At 40.1% G+C, this 19,480-nt stretch overlaps 16 non-coding genes across 16 annotated transcripts; all 16 read left to right on the top strand.

Moving 5' to 3' along the window:
* The first annotated feature begins 376 nt into the window (after positions 1–376).
* trnam-cau (transfer RNA methionine (anticodon CAU)) lies at positions 377–449 on the top strand. The gene has a single exon. It is a non-coding gene; the product is annotated as a tRNA-Met (tRNA).
* A 134-nt stretch (positions 450–583) lies between these two features.
* Positions 584–656, top strand: trnam-cau (transfer RNA methionine (anticodon CAU)). Its single transcript has one exon. It is a non-coding gene; the product is annotated as a tRNA-Met (tRNA).
* An 833-nt stretch (positions 657–1,489) lies between these two features.
* trnam-cau (transfer RNA methionine (anticodon CAU)) lies at positions 1,490–1,562 on the top strand. Its single transcript has one exon. It is a non-coding gene; the product is annotated as a tRNA-Met (tRNA).
* A 134-nt stretch (positions 1,563–1,696) lies between these two features.
* Positions 1,697–1,769, top strand: trnam-cau (transfer RNA methionine (anticodon CAU)). The gene has a single exon. It is a non-coding gene; the product is annotated as a tRNA-Met (tRNA).
* A 327-nt stretch (positions 1,770–2,096) lies between these two features.
* Positions 2,097–2,169, top strand: trnam-cau (transfer RNA methionine (anticodon CAU)). The gene has a single exon. It is a non-coding gene; the product is annotated as a tRNA-Met (tRNA).
* Positions 2,170–2,423: 254 nt separating this feature from the next.
* Positions 2,424–2,496, top strand: trnam-cau (transfer RNA methionine (anticodon CAU)). The gene has a single exon. It is a non-coding gene; the product is annotated as a tRNA-Met (tRNA).
* A 124-nt stretch (positions 2,497–2,620) lies between these two features.
* Positions 2,621–2,693, top strand: trnam-cau (transfer RNA methionine (anticodon CAU)). The gene has a single exon. It is a non-coding gene; the product is annotated as a tRNA-Met (tRNA).
* Positions 2,694–3,229: 536 nt separating this feature from the next.
* trnam-cau (transfer RNA methionine (anticodon CAU)) lies at positions 3,230–3,302 on the top strand. Its single transcript has one exon. It is a non-coding gene; the product is annotated as a tRNA-Met (tRNA).
* Positions 3,303–3,433: 131 nt separating this feature from the next.
* trnam-cau (transfer RNA methionine (anticodon CAU)) lies at positions 3,434–3,506 on the top strand. Its single transcript has one exon. It is a non-coding gene; the product is annotated as a tRNA-Met (tRNA).
* A 177-nt stretch (positions 3,507–3,683) lies between these two features.
* On the top strand, positions 3,684–3,756 carry trnai-aau (transfer RNA isoleucine (anticodon AAU)). Its single transcript has one exon. It is a non-coding gene; the product is annotated as a tRNA-Ile (tRNA).
* Positions 3,757–4,061: 305 nt separating this feature from the next.
* Positions 4,062–4,134, top strand: trnam-cau (transfer RNA methionine (anticodon CAU)). The gene has a single exon. It is a non-coding gene; the product is annotated as a tRNA-Met (tRNA).
* A 328-nt stretch (positions 4,135–4,462) lies between these two features.
* trnam-cau (transfer RNA methionine (anticodon CAU)) lies at positions 4,463–4,535 on the top strand. Its single transcript has one exon. It is a non-coding gene; the product is annotated as a tRNA-Met (tRNA).
* Positions 4,536–4,669: 134 nt separating this feature from the next.
* On the top strand, positions 4,670–4,742 carry trnam-cau (transfer RNA methionine (anticodon CAU)). The gene has a single exon. It is a non-coding gene; the product is annotated as a tRNA-Met (tRNA).
* A 128-nt stretch (positions 4,743–4,870) lies between these two features.
* Positions 4,871–4,943, top strand: trnam-cau (transfer RNA methionine (anticodon CAU)). The gene has a single exon. It is a non-coding gene; the product is annotated as a tRNA-Met (tRNA).
* A 130-nt stretch (positions 4,944–5,073) lies between these two features.
* Positions 5,074–5,146, top strand: trnam-cau (transfer RNA methionine (anticodon CAU)). Its single transcript has one exon. It is a non-coding gene; the product is annotated as a tRNA-Met (tRNA).
* A 447-nt stretch (positions 5,147–5,593) lies between these two features.
* On the top strand, positions 5,594–5,666 carry trnam-cau (transfer RNA methionine (anticodon CAU)). The gene has a single exon. It is a non-coding gene; the product is annotated as a tRNA-Met (tRNA).
* Positions 5,667–19,480: the final 13,814 nt, after the last annotated feature.

Genomic DNA, 19,480 nt, shown 5'->3' with positions numbered 1-19,480 from the left:
CAGTCACATAATCTGAAGGCTGTGAGATCGAACCTCACACGGGGCAGGAGTTTTAGAACCATCAAAAGCTCAAGAGTGGACTTCCTGATGTTTCAAACCTTGAGATTTTGAGCATGAACTTTTTGAACTTGACTTGAACAGATTAAAAGCTTTTAGCAGCTCTCAGACAGCCTCGTTGGTGCAGTTGACAGTGCATCAGTCTCATAATCTGAAGGCTGTGAGTTCGAACCTCCCACGGGGCAGGAGTTTTAGAATCATAAAGCTCAAGAGTGGACTTCCTGATGTTTCAAACCTTGAGATTTTGAGCATGAACTTTTTGAACTTGACTTGAACCATTGACTTGACCCCCTTAAAAGTTTTTAGCTGCTGTCAACTGGCCTCGTTGGCGCAGTTGGCAGCGCGTCAGTCTCATAATCTGAAGGCCGTGAGATCGAACCTCACACGAGGCAGTTGTTTTAGAATCACCAAGCTCACGAGTGGACTTCCTGGTGTTTCAAACCTTGAGATTTCGAGCATGAATTTGTTAAAGTTGACTTGAACCATTGACTTGACCCGGTTAAAAGTTTTTAGCTGCTGTTTGCCAGCCTCGTTGGCGCAGTTGGCAGCGCGTCAGTCTCATAATCTGAAGGTCGTGAGTTCGAACCTCACACGAGGCAGGTTTTTTAGAATCATCAAGCTCAAGAGTAGACTTCCTGGTGTGTCAAACCTTGAGATTTTTAGCATGAAGTTGTAAAAATTGACTTGAACCGATTAAAAGCTTTTAGCGGCTCTCAGACTGCCTCGTTGGCGCAGTTGACAGTGCATCAGTCTCATAATCTGAAGGTCGTGAGTTCGAACCGGAGGCAGGAGTTTTAGAATCATCAAGCTCAAGAGTAGACTTCCTGGTGTGTCAAACCTTGAGATTTTTAGCATTAAGTTGTTAAAATTGACTTGAACCGATTAAAAGCTTTTAGCTGTTTTCAGCGGGCCTCGTTGGCGTAGTTGGCAGTGCGTCAGTCACATAATCTGCGGGCAGGAGTTTTAGAATGATCAAGCTCAAGAGTAGACTTCCTGGTGTTTCAAACATTGAGATTTCGAGCATGAATTTGTCTCTGGTGAGACAGAGCCTTCTCCATCGCTGCCCCCACCCTCTGGAACTCTTTGCCCCATTCACTCCGTGCTTGCCCTGACCTTCCCACCTTTAAAAAACAACTCAAGACCCACCTCTTTAAATCTGTTTTTAATGTCTAACCTTTAATATCTGACTGCTGTGCCCCGCCCCGCTTTTACTCATGTTTTAACAATACTCATGTTTTTACTCATGTATTAACCAATGAATGTTGTATTTTGGTGTGTCTTTTATTCTGTTTACTTGTTTTATTCAACTTCATTCTTTTGTAAAGTGTCTTTGAGTATCTTGAAAAGCGCTATACAAATAAAATGTATTATTATTATTATTATTATTAAAGTTGACTTGACCCGGTTAAAAGTTTTTAGCTGCTGTTTGCCAGCCTCGTTGGCGCAGTTGGCAGCGCATCAGTCTCATAATCTGAAGGCTGTGAGTTCGAACCTCACACGGGGCAGGAGTTTTAGAACCATCAAGCTCAAGAGTGGACTTCCTGATGTTTCAAACCTCGAGATTTTGAGCATGAACTTTTTGAACTTGACTTGAACCATTGACTTGACCCCGTTAAAAATTTTCAACAGTTGTCATCCAGCCTCGTTGGCGCAGTTGGCAGCGCGTCAGTCTCATAATCTGAAGGTCGTGAGTTCGAACCTCACACGAGGCAGGTTTTTTAGAATCATCAGCTCAAGAGTAGACTTCCTGATGTGTCAAACCTTGAGATTTTTAGCATGAAGTTGTAAAAATTGACTTGAACCGATTAAAAGCTTTTAGCGGCTCTCAGACTGCCTCGTTGGCGCAGTTGACAGTGCATCAGTCTCATAATCTGAAGGCCGTGAGTTCGAACCTCCCATGGGGCAGGAGTTTTAGAATCATAAAGCTCAAGAGTGGACTTCCTGATGTTTCAAACCTTGAGATTTTGAGCATGAACTTGTTGAAGTTGACTTGAACCATTGACTTGACCCCCTTAAAAGTTTTTAGCTGCTGTTTGCCAGCCTCGTTGGCGCAGTTGGCAGCGCGTCAGTCTCATAATCTGAAGGCCGTGAGATCGAACCTCACACGGGGCAGGAGTTTTAGAATCACCAAGCTAAAGAGTAGCCTTCATGGTGTTTCAAACCTTGAGATTTTGAGCGTGAACTTGTTTAAGTTGACTTGAACCATTGACTTCACCCCAGTTAAAAGTTTTTTGCTGTTGTCAGCCGGCCTCGTTGGCGCAGTTGGCAGCGCGTCAGTCTCATAATCTGAAGGTCGTGAATTTTTCAAACCTTGAGTTGTTAAAATTGACTTCAACCGATTAAAAGCTTTTAGCTGTTGTCAGCTGGCCTCGTTGGCGCAGTTGGCAGCGTGTCAGTCTCATAATCTGAAGGCCGTGAGTTCGAACCTCACACGAGGCATGTGTTTTAGAATCACCAAGCTCAAGAGTGGACTTCCTGGTGTTTCTAACCTTGAGATTTCGAGCATGAATTTGTTAAAGTTGACTTGAACCATTGAACCAAAGTTTTTAGCTGCTGTTTGCCAGCCTCGTTGGCGCAGTTGGAAGCGTGTCAGTCTCATAATCTGAAAGTCGTGAGATCGAACCTCACACGAGGCAGGTGTTTTAGAATCACCAAGCTAAAGAGTAGACTTCCTGGTGTTTCAAACCTTGAGATTTTGAGCGTGAACTTGTTGAAGTTGACTTGAACCATTGACTTGACCCCAGTTAAAAGTTTTTTGCTGTTGTCAGCTGGCCTCGTTGGCGCAGTTGGCAGCGCGTCTGTCACATAATCTGAAGGCCGTCAGTTCGAACCTCACACGGGACAGGAGTTTTATAATCACCAAGCTCAAGAGTAGACTTCCTGGTTTGTCAAACCTTGAGATTTTTAGCATGAAGTTGTTAAAATTGACTTGAACCGATTAAAAGCTTTTAGCTGTTTTCAGCTGGTCTCGTTGGCGCAGTTGGCAGTGCATCAGTCTCATAATCTGAAGGCGGTGAGTTTGAACCTCACACGGTGCAGGAGTTTTAGAATCATCAAGATCAAGAGTGGACTTCCTGGTGTTTCAAACCTTGAGATTTCGAGCATGAATTTGTTAAAGTTGACTTGAACCATTGACTTGACCCGGTTAAAAGTTTTTAGCTACAGTTTGCCAGCCTCGTTGGCGCAGTTGGCAGCGCGTCAGTCTCATAATCTGAAGGCTGTGAGTTCGAACCTCACATGAGGCAGGCGTTCTAGAATCACCAAGCTCAAGCGTGGACTTCCTGATGTTTCAAACCTTGAGATATTGAGCAACTTTTTGAACTTGAATTGAACCACTGACTTCACCCCGTTAAAAGTTTTCAACTGTTGTCATCCGGCCTCGTTGGCGCAGTTGGCAGCGCGTCAGTCTCATAATCTGAAGGTCGTTAGTTCGAACCTCACACGAGGCAGAATCACCAAGCTCAAGAGTAGACTTCCTGGTTTGTCAAACCTTGAGGTTTTTAGCATGAAGTTGTTAAAATTGATTTGAACCGATTTAAAAGCTTTTAGCTGTTTTCAGCCAGCCTCGTTGGCGCAGTTGAACCATTGACTTGACCCCCTTAAAAGTTTTTATCTGCCGGCAGCTGGCCTCGTTGGCGCAGTTGGCAGTGCGTTAGTCTAATAATCTGAAGGCCGTGAGTTCGAACCTCACACGAGGCAGATGTGTTTTAGAATCACCAAGCTCAAGAGTAGACTTCCTGGTGTGTCAAACCTTGAGATTTTTAGCATGAAGTTGTTAAAATTGACTTGAACTGATTAAAAGCTTTTAGCTGTTGTCAGCAGGCCTCGTTGGCGTAGTTGGCAGTGCGTCAGTCACATAATCTGCGGGCAGGAGTTTTAGAATCATCAAGCTCAAGAGTAGACTTCCTGGTGTTTCAAACATTGAGATTTCGAGCATGAATTTGTTAAAGTTGACTTGAACCATTGACTTGACCCGGTTAAAAGTTTTTAGCTGCTGTTTGCCAGCCTCGTTGGCGCAGTTAGCAGCGCGTCAGTCTCATAATCTGAAGGCTGTGAGATCGAACCTCACACGGGGCAGGAATTTTAGAATCATCAAGCTCAAGAGTGGACTTCCTGATGTTTCACACCTTGAGATTTTGAGCATGAACTTTTTGAACTTGACTTGAACCGATTAAAAGCTTTTAGCGGCTCTCAGACTGCCTCGTTGGCGCAGTTGACAGTGCATCAGTCTCATAATCTGAAGGCCGTGAGTTCGAACCTCCCACGGGGCAGGAGTTTTAGAATCATAAAGCTCAAGAGTGGACTTCCTGATGTTTCAAACCTTGAGATTTTGAGCATGAACTTTTTGAACTTGACTTGAACCATTGACTTAACCCCCTTAAAAGTTTTTAGCTGCTGTCAGCTGGCCTCGTTGGCGCAGTTGGCAGCGCGTCAGTCTCATAATCTGAAGGCCGTGAGATCGAACCTCCCACGAGGCAGTTGTTTTAGAATCACCAAGCTCAAGAGTGGACTTCCTGGTGTTTCAAACCTTGAGATTTCGAGCATGAATTTGTTAAAGTTGACTTGAACCATTGACTTGACCCGGTTAAAAGTTTTTAGCTGCTCTTTGCCAGCCTCGTTGGCGCAGTTGGCAGCGCGTCAGTCTCATAATCTGAAGGCCGTGAGATCGAACCTCACACGGGGCAGGAGTTTTAGAATCATCAAGAGTGGACTTCCTGATGTTTCAAACCTTGAAATTTTGAGCGTGAACTTGTTGAAGTTGACTTGAACCACTAACTTGATCCTGTTAAAAGTTTTCAACTGCTGTCAGCCGGCCTCGTTGGCGCAGTTGGAAGCGTGTCAGTCTCATAATCTGAAAGTCGTGAGATCGAACCTCACACGAGGCAGGTGTTTTAGAATCACCAAGCTAAAGAGCTTCATGGTGCTTCAAACCTTGAGATTTTGAGCGTGAACTTGTTGAAGTTGACTTGAACCATTGACTTGACCCCAGTTAAAAGTTTTTTCTGTTGCCAGCCGGCCTCGTTGGCGCAGTTGGCAGTGCTTCAGTCTCATAATCTGAAGGCCGTGAGTTTGAACCTCACACGGGGCAGGAGTTTTAGAATCATCAAGATCAAGAGTGGACTTCCTGGTGTTTCAAACCTTGAGATTTCGAGCATGAATTTGTTAAAGTTGACTTGAACCATTGACTTGACCCGGTTAAAAGTTTTTAGCTATAGTCTGCCAGCCTCGTTGGCGCAGTTGGCAGCACGTCTGTCTCATAATCTGAAGGCTGTGAGATCGAACCTCACATGGGGCAGGAGTTTTAGAATCATCAAGATCAAGAGTGGACTTCCTGATTTTTCAAACCTTGAGATTTTGAGCATGAATTGTTGAAGTTGACTTGAACCACTAACTTGACCCTGTTAAGAATTTTCAACTGTTGTTATCCGGCCTCATAAGTCATCCAGTCTCATAATCTGAAGGTCGTGAATTTTTCAAACCTTGAGTTGTTAAAATTGACTTCAACCGATTAAAAGCTTTTAGCCGTTGTCAGCCGGCCTCGTTGGCGCAGTTGGCAGCGTGTCAGTCTCATAATCTGAAGGCCGTGAGTTCGAACCTCACACGGGGCAGGTGTTTTAGAATCATAAAGCCAGAGAGTAGACTTATGTTTCCAACCTTTAGCCAACAACATGGATACACTCAACTTCTACCAAACCACCTGTTGGAACCAATGGATATTTAATCTTTCGACCAAAGACTGCAGACAAATGCCAGACCAAATTTTGATTTTTGGGTTTACTAAAGCTGACAGTCATCTCTGTTTTGAGCATGAAGTTGTTATACTTGGCTTGACCCGGTTAAAAGTTTTTACGAGGCCGGTCACATTTATGAGTTAAATAAATGACAAAATAACTTTTGCAAAAGTGCAATGCATTTTTGAGGTAAATGAAACAATGCAGTAAAAAGCATTCAGAAGACATATTCAAATATGTAACATGTGACCCTGCGTTCTCCACTGGTCACTAGGTGTCAGTAATGTTACATAGATGAGCACCACTCACTGAATACAATTGGATCTTGGTATGGTACTTCAGATACATTATTTTTTGTACAACTTTAGTATACCAGATAGAGAACACATATTACATTTACATATTACAGTTATTTTAGAGCAGTTGTCATATATGGGTGGTAGTGATACATAGGCACATTCCTTTCTCTTTAAATATTGAATACATTAAGTTTATTCATTCAGTCAACTAAAAATATACAGTTTCACTGCAAAAATAATGTATCTGAGAGTTGCTTTCGAAAGTCTTTTCTGGGGCAGAAACTCAAATGCCTTTATTAAATTATCATATGTCTCTATTATTCAGTGGTGCATTTGTCAAACAACACTCATTTGCACTTTGCTTTGGAAGAGTACACTACAGATAGAAGTACAATCATTGCATGATACCTTATTATGAACATCAGTCGTTTGTGTTTTAACACAAATATAAATTTTAATACACATTCCTTGAGGCCGGTAATGTTATGACAAATCAGACTTATGCTTTCTTTACTATCATGCAACATTTTATGCACATCTGGTTTCATCAAGACTTACCTATTAAGGTGATTAGGGAGATTTATAGCTCTGTGCGTAGAAATATGTGTTTGTGATGGAATATTAATTTTAACGATCTGGGTTGGCGCTGATATTTTATTCTGAATGAACAAAGGGGCAACGTGCAATTAGGAGAACCAGAATGCCTAAAATGTCCTAAATTGTGTCCTGTCATATACTATGTTCCTGTTCATGAAAAATAGCAAATCAAAAACTGTGGTTAATTAAAACAGTTTTATTGATAATTTTTGTATCAGATTGCTATCTGCAAAAGATTAGTATCAGATATGACCGGGAATCCATAGTGACAGACTGACAGTTTAAAACAAACATATACACTACCGTTCAAAAGTTTGGGGTCACCCAGACAATTTTGTGTTTTCCATGAAAAGTCACACTTTTATTTACCACATGAGTTTTAAAATGAATAGAAAATATAGTCAAGACATTGATAAGGTTAGAAATAATGATTTGTATTTGAAATAATAATTTTTTCCTTCAAACTTTGCTTTCGTCAAAGAATCCTCCATTTGCAGCAATGACAGCATTGCAGACCTTTGGCATTCTAGCTGTTAATTTGTTGAGGTAATCTGGAGAAATTTCACCCCACACTTCTAGAAGCACCTCCCACAAGTTGGATTGGCTGGATGGGCACTTCTTGCGTACCATACGGTCAAGCTGCTCCCACAACAGCTCAATGGGGTTTAGATCTGGTGACTGCGCTGGCCACTCCATTACAGATAGAATACCAGCTGCCTGCTTCTTCTCTAAATAGTTCTTGCACAATTTGGAGGTGTGCTTTGGGTCATTGTCCTGTTGTAGGATGAAATTGGCTCCAATCAAGCGCTGTCCACAGGGTATGGCATGGCGTTGCAAAATGGAGTGATAGCCTTCCTTATTCAAAATCCCTTTTACATTGAACAAATCTCCCACCTTACCAGCACCAAAGCAACCCCAGACCATCACGTTACCCCCACCTTGCTTGACAGATGGTGTCAGGCACTCTTCCAGCATCTTTTCAGTTGTTCTGCGTCTCACAAATGTTCTTCTGTGTGATCCAAACACCTCAAACTTTGATTCGTCCGTCCATAACACTTTTTTCCAATCTTCCTCTGTCCAATGTCTGTGTTCTTTTGCCCATATTAATCTTTTTCTTTTATTGGCCAGTCTCAGATATGGTTTTTTCTTTGCCACTCTGCCCTGAAGGCCAGCATCCCGGAGTCGCCTCTTCACTGTAGATGTTGACACTGGCGTTTTGCGGGTACTATTTAATGAAGCTGCCAGTTGAGGACCTGTGAGGCGTCTATTTCTCAAACTAGAGACTCTAATGTACTTATCTTCTTGCTTAGATGTGCAGCGGGGCCTCCCACTTCTCTTTCTACTCTGGTTAGAGCCTGTTTGTGCTGTTCTCTGAAGGGAGTAGTACACACCGTTGTAGGAAATCTTCAGTTTCTTGGCAATTTCTTGCATGGAATAGCCTTCATTTCTAAGAACAAGAATAGACTGTCGAGTTTCACATGAAAGTTCTCTTTTTCTGGTCATTTTGAGCGTTTAATCGACCCCACAAACGTGATGCTCCAGATACTCAACCTGCTCAAAGGAAGGTCAGTTTCATAGAGTCTCTAACCAGCTAAACTGTTTTCAGCTGTGCCAACATGATTGCACAAGGGTTTTCTAATCATCCATTAGCCTTTTGACGCAATGAGCAAACACATTGTACCATTAGAACACTGGAGTGATAGTTGCTGGAAATAGGCCTCTATACACCTATGTAGATATTACACTAAAAACCAGACATTTGCAGCTAGAATAGTCATTTACCACATTAACAATGTATAGAGTGTATTTCTGATTAGTTTAAAGTTATCTTCGTTGAAAAAAACAGTGCTTTTCTTAAAAAAATAAGGAAATTTCTAAGTGACCCCAAACTTTTGAACGGTAGTGTATATGTATTTCTATAACAATAATAGTGGTGTTGTTCATGTGCAAACGTCAAACCTCTGTGCAAATTGCTCCCAGATCATTTAAGGATTCCTTTATGAATCAAAACTAACCTATTTTAACATGCATTGCACACAATCAGGCAGACAATTAATGCCAGACTGGCCTTGGGCAGATTTCCAAAAGAGCAACTGAGAAAGAATATGGTTGAAAATGGTTAAACAAAATCACCGCACATTGAATTCCTGTAGTTTGTAGATGTGTTACGTAATAATGGATGTGGCACTATACTCCAAATACCTTTGTTTAATCTGCACTTGGGTAATGAGTGATTAATAAATAAGTACACAAATCCCTCTACGAGTCTACTATCCCAGTGGAATTCTAAAAACCACAGGCATGGCAAACTCATTTTGGGCAGTTTTTATAGTTTTCTAATGAATGAACATCAACCGAAGAGCTGATGTTCCGTGCATGGATATGCATTATTCCTACATTTTTGCCGCACACTAGCCACTGTGTCTCTGACCCCCCGTTAGTGTATCACTTGCAGCAAGGGTACAAATCCCCAGCAGTATTGTATGTTAATGACCACTGGAGCTCTTGTTCTCCTGTTGGCAGTGAATAGTCCTCCTTGACTATTTCAAGTAAATGCAACCCATCGGTTTCGGCATATGACTTTGCCAGAAAATGTCTGATTTCCATTTGTTTTTTTCAGTTTTTTTTTATAACACCCACCGAAAAAAGTTTTTTTCAAGTTTTTGTAACAAGTCTATGAAATATCCTAAAGTCTATTAGTCTATTGTTTCAATGTTGGTAGTGCTTGTTTTAATGATTTCCCAAAAAATGTGCATTCAAATTAATATCTTAATAACTCATGGCTACATGGTGGAGCAGTGGTTTGCATGCAGGCCACACAGCCAGGAGACTAGAGTTCGATTCCACCCTCTGTGTGGAGTTTGCATGTTCTCCCTGTGCGTGGGTTTTCTCCAGGTACTCTGTTTTCCTCCCACGTTCCAAAAACATGCTCGGTTAATTGGCGACTCCAAATATAAGCCATAGCAATTCTACATTTGATCAAAGTTACTTCATATTTGTCAGTCATTGTAGTATCATTGTAGTTAACTCACAAATAATGTTAAAATATTGTCTCATGTTTCCTCATGAAGCCAATATTACATAGTTTCGTCTCGTGAGCTGGGTGTATCGTGGAGAAAACAATAACTACTATCTGATTCCTTGTCTTTTAAAGCAGCTTGAAAGTTGTGCAATCTGTTTTTTTTAATTCATTTTATATATTCATTCTTTTAATTTGAACTGTGCAAGCATCATCTGTTTTTTTAAATGTGTTATACAAATGAAATTGATCGGATTCGATTGTTTATATGCCATGTGATTGACTGGTTACCAGTCTAGGGTGTACCCTGCCTCTTGCCTGAAGTCAGTTGGGATAGGCTCCAGCTCACTTGTGACCCTAATGAAGACAAGCAGTTGAAGGATGGACGTTCAGAGACATTTGTTACACATTAACAAGAACAGCTCCAGGCGTTGGTTCTGACAGAAAATAAGAAAGGAAGGACATCAGCAATTTATCTACGGATCAGCTATGGGACAACACTGAAACGATGGGACCAAGGACGCGACACTGAGAGGAGACTTCAGGCAATCCAAGAGGTATCTTAAACAAATTTCACATGGAATGAATACCTCTATTTTAACTGAGACTGCAGAGCAGACGAAAAAAAAAAAAAAAACACACCAGCAGTGACACAACGAGTCGTATACGGTACAACCGAATCCTCTGTGACCGCCACTTGCATAATCCGTCTCGGGACTGGCCAATCACAGAATGTAAAGAGTGAATACATAATGAGGATTTTTTTTAAACATGAATATGGATAGTGATGGAATGTACTTGTTTCCTACTTATGTATGGCAAAAATGCAAGTATCCAGCTAATCACTACTATTTATGCAATGCATAAACATCTACACAATGACAGTCCACAAAGCAGCTCATTTTGGGGGCTTAACCGTGTTCTGGGTTGCAGGAAGGGACATCCCAGAGGAGAAAACTGCAGGAAATATTTTGTAGAACACAGCAGTGTTCAATAATCCCCCTGTAAATTATGATAATCATGATGCCTGTTTTTGCGTGACAGGCAAGTGGATCAGACATTTTGAAGAGCTTGTTGGGTACAGTGGAAAAAGGGATCTTACCATTTCAGAGCCCGGTGACGTCATTATATGAAAAATACACGAGTGAATTTACTCCCATCACAAACTTTGGGTCATACTGATGTTTTTTGTCATTGACAGTATGCCAATATCTATTACCATTTCCAGGCTACAGCCATTTGAAATAGCAGTATCAAAAGTCAATATTTTCAGCCATATGCGGATCAAAAAGATCCGCTGTGGCGACTCGGTAATCAGGAAAAAGCCAAAAAGAAACAAACATTGTCTGAAACAGGAAAATGCGCTGTTTGGAAAATCAATACATATGGTCTGTGGAAGTAATCACAAACAATCTAAATTGTATCCACTCTTCTGGGAAAAATAATTACTATTACACCCAGAAAGAGCCTTATGTGCCATCGAATGTTCTGAAACACGATATTATATAATTTACATTCAAAGCAGATAGCAGGTGTTTCATCAACCGCTGCTACCGTTGCAACAATAAAGTCAACTGATTAGATTTTAACAGCCTTTCTTCTGATTCCTGATTTGACTACAAATGTGTGTCTTAAAACAAAGGTGGTTACTTTATTTCTGAAAATGGACCTGCATTGGTTTAATAGTACTTTATATTTATCACCCCCTTCTACACCAGTTACATTTCCTGGCTACAAGGCTTCATTTTAAAACTTGATGGACAACATTGCCTGTTTATTACTACAGTAATCTCTTGTTTATTGAGGTTCATTGGTTCCAGACCCAAAGACCCAACCGTGATAAGTGAATGTAGGCAAGGAAGGATTCCTTATTTATAAATGGAATAGTTTTGTCGTTGAAAAAAAAAAATCTTTACCACGTTCTAAATACTAAATACATTATTAGAGACCTCTAGACATTATATAACAACCCTATAGTCACCTTTAGACCCATATTACCAAATAATAAATAAATAAGAATAAGATTATAATAAGACTCATAATGAGACTGTGAGATAATTCAAGCCTGCAATAAAAGCCTGTTGTTGTGGAGGCTTGATGATTGGCCAATCCTAATTTGTTTACAATCTTGAGGATCTTATCTACCGCTGCAAAAATTTGAAAGGCTGGAAAAGAACTCACAAAAGTTTGTCTATATTCCCTCTCTGGGCTTTAGTTTCCGTTTTTGGATGCTCTTGTTTTGTATTTGACTTCCTGTTTTGCCTTGGTTGTGCTTATCACCCACACCTGTTTCTAATTTGTGCTGTCTATTTAGTTCAGGTGTGTGCTTCTCCCAATGTGGGGTCATTATCATTTGTCCGTCTGCTTCCTGTGTTGCTTTATCTGCTGCTGCAATTATTATCATTAAATTCACGTTTTACCTGCATTTGGTCCTGTTCTTTGCATCGTGGAGTCGAACCGCAAAGCTCACCAAGCCCGTCTGTGACATTTTGGTCCGGCTCCATTTTGATGAAGTTGAGAAACACTATTGACTTTATGACGCATAGCAAAACACAAAGGTGGTGTCCAAGTGGATCTGTCCTCCCCCCTCATAGCTGCCTCATAGCCGTCTTTGTCAACAGTCGTAAAATCGTAAAATCTGTAATCAGTCAAGCTAAAAGTGACTTGGTAATGGTTTTATTTCATTTGTACATGCATCAGATTCCAATTGAGTGCATCCCATAATCAGTTCCCAGTTCCACATGTCCAAAAGGAGTAGGAAGAAGCAAAGCTTATTAAATCCTACCCCTCCATCTGGTACTTTTACAATCAGTAACTGTTACATTTGTTCACTTCCTGCTTTCCATAATACAGTTTAATTTTTTTTTTTTTAATAATGCACCTCATACCGAAGTAAATGTTATGTTACGTTATGTTAATACTTAAATGTTTATTTATCCCTTTGTCAATGTAAGTAAAATATGCTGGGTGTCTGGAATGGATTACTTACATTTGCATGAATCATTTTCGAAATGTATTGGGTTTGAGAACGTTCCGGGTTTCGTTGGACTTTCTGGAATAGAGATACAGTATAATCGAGGTTCCACTGTAGCTCAAACACAGAAGCAGTGTGAAGGTTATCTGAAGTATCATCAAAGCTGAATTGTTGATGAGGCCCAAGTCTCGAAGAAACAAGTGTTCTTTTATGTCAGAGTCAACACGGCCAAGACCAACGGTCAGTACTAAAAGATTTAAATGATTGGTCTTGAAGAAAGATTTTTTCATAGCTCTGCCAATAGATGTGTTTGAGTCTGCTAAATGTTGTGTATCTTAATAACACAAAGTGTAACAGGCAGCCTAAACTTTCACACAAAAGACACACGGGTAGAATGCAGGGGCGGCCAAGGCTTTGAATGTCTGACAGAATGTACAGACACATCTCGAGAAAAGATGAGCCGGATTCTCCACTGGTTGCAGTCGTGTTGCAGTAAATTTATGTGTTATTAAAGAAGCATTATCAAACTCATTATCTTGAGCATGGGAACGCAACACTCATGCACATGTTTTATGGATAGAAGCAATAATTTGTTCACATTGACACCTGTGTCTGATGTTATTCTAAAATACGGGGTTTTTTTATGTGCACGGACATGTATGAATATTGATGATACTCTCTCTTTGTTGTGTGTAAATATCACCTATGTGGTTACTGTGGAATTTTAAAATTTCACAATAACTGAAGGCAGGAAATTGTTATTTTGAGTCTGACACATTTGTCTAAGTACTTCTGATCAACAGACATAACAGAGAGAGAGCTGCAGAGTGCTCAGACTGGCTATTCATTCATGACAGCAAATTATGGCGCCCTGCATTATGCTAATCTATCATTTATCAAGCCTTGTCTAATAACGCTAATAGAGTAACCTCTTTATTTTTAAAAGCTTGCCGAGAGAGTCGCCGTCCAGATAGTATTATGGTGTATTCATACAGCGTCCCACAATACCTTCAAGAAAAATGACGTGATGATTTTGCATATTTGGGTTTACATATATTCAGTGCTGTGGTAATACAGGATTTAACGTTAACAATTACAAGGAGTTGTTGGACTTCTGTTTACTGTCAACATCAGTCTTTACAAACTATGCACCATCAGTGATGGAATTGCCTTTGAATATTCTGTATCATTGACGTCATCGTATTCTCAGGGCATTCAATCGATAGCAACTGGACTGTTCTGTTTGTCTTAGAAGATGTTTCGTCTCACATCCGACCAGTCTTCATCAGTTGATGCTCCAAGACGAGGTGGCACACTTGAGTCTTGATCGGATAGCCTGGTGCAAGATCTAATCTATTTTAGTTATTTGCTAACTAACACAATTACCCAACGAGTCTCACATTTATACTGAGTACAGCTCTAAAATAACCTACCATGGTGCCAAAAAAGTGGCAAGTAACAGCACTTTGATAAGGAAGGTGGGAAACAATATATATTTGGAGAAATAGCCAGGAACCTCACCACATCTTACATACAGTATCTCTTAACACAAACAATGTCTGAATTACGCGCTAACGATGGATCCGCGCGATTGATCGATAGCGCTGCGCCCGAGATGGATCCATCGTTAGTGCACAAATCGATCGATTTCTGCGCTCACGATGGATATAACTGCCTTGCGCTGGAGACCGATGTTTTGACACTGCGCTGACGATATAATGACAATCGTTGATCTGCTAATTGCATACAATGTTAAGGTTAGGGTTAGGGGGTTAGGGTTAGGGGGTTAGGGTTAGGGGGTTAGGGTTAGGGTTCACACTCCTCCCGCTGAGAACGGTAACAAAGTGAACTGCTTGACAATTATCAAAGATTTAAATTTGCATGCATCGACTTCTTGTTGATTCTTGTAAGTAACAACACTTAGCGCTGCCATCGATTTCTGCGCTAACGATGGATCCATCTCGGGCGCAGAGCTATCGATCCATCGCGCAGATCCATCGTTAGCGCGTAACATCTGCACTAGCCAGGCATCATTTAATGAGTTTGTGACCTCCTCAACAAAGCACAACAAAGGCAGTCTGTATGTTGTCATACAGCAGCATAGCATAGCATGGTATACAATAGTAGCTACAGAGTCAATGGATCAATCAACAGCTGCTGGCCTTTGTTCAATACAATAGTTCTTCTGACTATTATATTTCTATCCCAAGGTTCCATAGAACCATACTGTCAACTATTGTAAAGGACATGCATTGTGTGCAATATAGAATTCCGCTGTAATTATTTTGTGGTTCTGACATTAGGCTCTAATTTTGTGGCTCAGGGTGGCCGAGCCACACAGTGGGAATTTTGTCCAGCGTACCACTGTGCACAGCCAATTTGGTAATTTGGTGGACTGGACTCTGACGAGATGGGTGTGGCGGCGCACCAGGGGAGGTGTCTACATTTTTTGTGCAAGCTTGTGTTATGTAAGTCACTTAGCATCAGGGGTTGCATGACTGCTTTTTTCCTTCAAATGTATTTTGAAGTCATTATAAAACAGCTGTGCAAGCTACTATTATATTACTACTACTTACTATTTTGTTAATTTTTAGTTGGCAGTGCATAGATAGTGGTAACAGTAACAGATTAACTGGCCACAGCATTAGGTATACTCTGCCTGTTTGGCTATGGTCAAATATTACACCCCTATCAAAATGTTGCAGCATGCATGTTGAAATCGTAAATTTTCATATTTTTTGTATTTTCATATTTTTTCGTAGTTTCGTATGCGCTCCATTTTACAAGTGTTTTTTTTTTTTTTCGTCTGCTCTCGTCTAATTTGGCTGGTGAGATAAAATCACCCGGAAAACTTTGCTTGAATTACCAAACACTTTATTTTTTTAAAATATACAGTCAGGCAAAATGATCTGACACATTTGTAGGTTAAATAAAAGGCAAATAAAGTAAAAAAAAAAAGTGTTTTTATTTTTTAAAAGTACATGTAATGCCATTTTTTTTCATATAATGTCATTTTGCTTTGTTTCTTTATGATGCCATTGTTTTTCTTTTCTTTTTCATATGAATTGGACTGGTGAGCATCGCGCTTTTGTTGTGGAAACGTTTATCAAAACAAACAAATCTGTAACTGCAACAAAACGAGTTTTCAGTTTGCACTTCAATCTCGGGTTACCAACTTCAGAGCTACTGGATCTGCATTGAAACGAAAATCAACCGGCCGACCTCGCACCGCCAGAACTGATTTTAATTTTGTGTAATTTTTTTAAAACATAATGAAACAGAATGGCATTATATGTACTGTATGTATGATGTCAAATTCAGATAATTCATCATAATATGTAATTCATATTCTGAGAAGTTCTTTAAAACCATCTTAATTGTAAATGTTCCTGAATTGTGTGAAAACATATGGTGGTTTAAATATACCTGAAGAGCTAATCAACACAACGGACAAGCACAGAACTCAAAAGCTCAACTTGTGTGTTGATGTAATATACAGTAAAGTCTCGTTATATCGATATCGGTTATAACGAATTACTTCTTATTATGATACTATTTTCATTTCCCGGCCAATTTTTAGTCTTTTATGATATAATTAGTTCCGTTAATACGATACCCGGTTATTATGATAATCCGGTTACTATGATGCCCTTTTCATCTCCCGCCAGCCAATTTGGTCTGCTTATATCGATACAAAAGCAGCTTAAATCAATCTTTGCTTAAGGATTTCAATACCAAAAAAGAATTGTTCTATACTATAGAACAATGTCGAGTGCATTATTGTCCACTTTTAATGCAGTTCGGCGCAGGATCGGATATATCGACAGTCCAGTTATATCGATATTTTTTCCGACTCCCGACAATATCGATATAACGAGACTTTACTGTATTAGGAGCGATTTTCTAAAAACTCAAAGGGACTTTCAATGAGGCATGGAATTGAAATCAATACAATATACAATAAAGCAATAAGAATACAGAAATATGATATAATGAATGCAAAATGAACTGGAAAGTGAGAAAGACACTCAAGTCTTCCACAATGCCTCTACTCTGCCAGGCGGTATGTTAAACCCCTCGACGTCTGTGGCCTGCATAATGCCCATTGACATCTTGACAGTTTAATACAGTTAGAGTTCTACTGTGGAGCTTCAGATATTGTAGACTGTCAATGGTTGAGAGTCTCAAAGGGCCTTGCAGGACATAGAGGAGCAGAAAGAAAGTCACAAACCAAACAATGGCATGTGTGTCATAACTTTCTATGGATGTGGTGGAGAAAACACTGGAAATTTATCCAAAAATCTGCTGTTGGTTGGATGACTTGCTGAAACCATGAGCCCATGTCAGGTTCACCATTAATTTGTTGGCCCCCTCATGGCGGAGTTGGCGAGTGCCCGGGTTCTTTGAGTCCTCAGCTTGATGTTAGCGAGCGAGCAGCTCAGACAGGAACAGGAAGTGGAAAGGCGTGTTGATTTGAGGCAAGAAGCAGATCTACGTATTGCTTGTTCCATGGGGTTAATTATCCACATGCAGTTCGAGTAAGATTTCCACAATTAAATCCATGTTACTGCGTTTCCTTTTTAATTTCTTTTAGAGTGGCATACCGGTGAGTCCCAGTTCAGTAAAAAAATCGCAAGTCCTTGGGAGTCATGCTTTTTATTTTTTTCTTGCCACACACAATTCTCCACACAGTCATCTAAAAACTGTCAATATCTGTGATAAATAACATTAAATGCACTCATAAATCTCATAAACGGCATGCGGGAAGTGGCAGTGGCATGTTGTACAGAATGGTTTGAAGGGCAGAAGATGGAGGTTAGACTCGTGCATTGAGTCACACAATGCTAAACTACATTGTTAAAAATAAAATAACCACGTCAACAAATTCGTCCCGACATTAACCTGATGTGAAAGAATGGTACACCATAGAACGGTGCTTCTACCCCAGGCTGTATCCCTAGCTGCAATTTCACGACTCTCACTACTGGCCTGTTCTGTTGAGGCTATTATCATGTGGCTCACAACCCGGCTCATATCTGAGCTGAGCTAAAGATTGTGAAGCACCATCACACCTGAAGAGAGGAAGCCACGTGTATCTGTGGTTCACATTGCCATGGTTGCACAAGAGTTTCATGTGTCAGTTGCTTTTGCAGTCCTTGAAAAGACTAGAAAAGATGCTCTAGAAGAAGCATTCAGCATTGCATTGCATACTAAAGCATTGCAGCTGTCATTTGGCATTTGATCAGAGATCATATTTAATATTTTTCTGAATATGGACCCCCAAAACTCACTCGGAATCGGCCTCAAATCACTTTTTTGCTACAGTACCACAAGTTTCACAGATAGTCATGAAATGTGGTGGGGACATCTGTCATGACATCACACACAAAGTGTCAGCAGAAGCCATGTTCAAAAACACGAAGAAAGTGGAAAATTTTTGACTTTTTGCGCCGCAGACCAGGCGTTGTACAGTAAAGTCTCGTTATATCGGTTATAACGAATTACTACTTATTACGATACTATTTTCATTTCCCGGCAAATTTCTAGTCTTTTATGATATAATTAGTTCCGTTAGTACGACACCCGGTTATTAAGATAATCCGGTTACTACGATGCCCTTTTCATCTCCCGCCAGCCAATTTGGTTTGCTTATATCGATACAAAAGCAGCTTAAATCAATCTTTGCTTAAGGATTTCAATACCAAAAAAGAACACGGCGAACGGCTGCTTCCAGTAAACTTTATGCTGCAGTTGGTTCTTCTGTTGCAGGCATGTGTTTGGCCAGCTATGTGGGGCGGGTTGAGCATGACCTGTGAACCAGGAAGTGCGGGAACCGGTGTGTGTGCTGTGCTCTGGTGGTGGAAGTGTGAAAAATAAAGTTGACTGGAAGCAGCCGTTCGCCGTGTTCTTTTTTGGTATTGAAATCCTTAAGCAAAGATTGATTTAAGCTGCTCGACATTGTTCTATATTATAGAACAATGTCTATATTATAGAACAATGTCGAGTGCATTATTGCCCAATTTTAATGCAGTTCGCCGCAGGATCGGATATATGGATAGTCCGGTTATATCGGTATTTTTTCCGACTCCCGAGAATATCGATATAACGAGACTTTACTGTATTTTGAAGAACTCCTCCTTTGAACTTTTACCAACTGAGCCTTAATCCAAAGCACAGAGACCGGACAGATGGTTGACAATACTTGACAAATAGATTTACTTTAATTACATTATATTTCCAGCTGATAAATTCCCAAACAAAATGAAATGAGCTAATGTTGTGCCAATTAAGAAAACGATACAGCATCAGGGGGTTGGTTTTGAATTGCATGAACAATTATTTAACAGAAGGCTATTTGTGAAGTTGAGAGAACATAATCATCATGCTTGGAATAATGATGATGATTGTTGCAAGTATTAATTTATGATTGGATACTTTTTTTTTTAGTAATATAACAATATTGTATATTTACATACACACACTGGTATGAAAAAATTTGGGCACCCCTGGTGATTTTCACGATTTTCCTTAAATGTTGTTTGGATTAGCAATTTCTATTAAATATATCATATAGCAGAAAACAGCAGTGAACTTTGTAGGATTTACAGAAAGTGTGCAATAATTATTTAAACAAAAGTAGACAGGTGCAAACAATTGTACAGATGGTGTCACTGTGCATTGTTCAACTGTGGCACACATGCCACAAACAGAGTCCCTTGAGGTATGCTAAAGCACATTTGGACAAGCTAGCTTCATTTTGGAATAAGCTAGTGTGGACTGATGAAACTAAAATGGACTTATT

Source organism: Doryrhamphus excisus, linkage group LG8, assembly GCF_037039965.1.
Source record: "Doryrhamphus excisus strain RoL-2023G ecotype Guam linkage group LG8, RoL_Dexc_Guam_v1.1, whole genome shotgun sequence".
In the NCBI taxonomy this organism is placed as follows: Eukaryota; Metazoa; Chordata; class Actinopteri; order Syngnathiformes; family Syngnathidae; genus Doryrhamphus; species Doryrhamphus excisus.
Note: the sequence above shows the minus strand (reverse complement) of the source record. Positions and strands in the feature narration are given on the sequence as shown.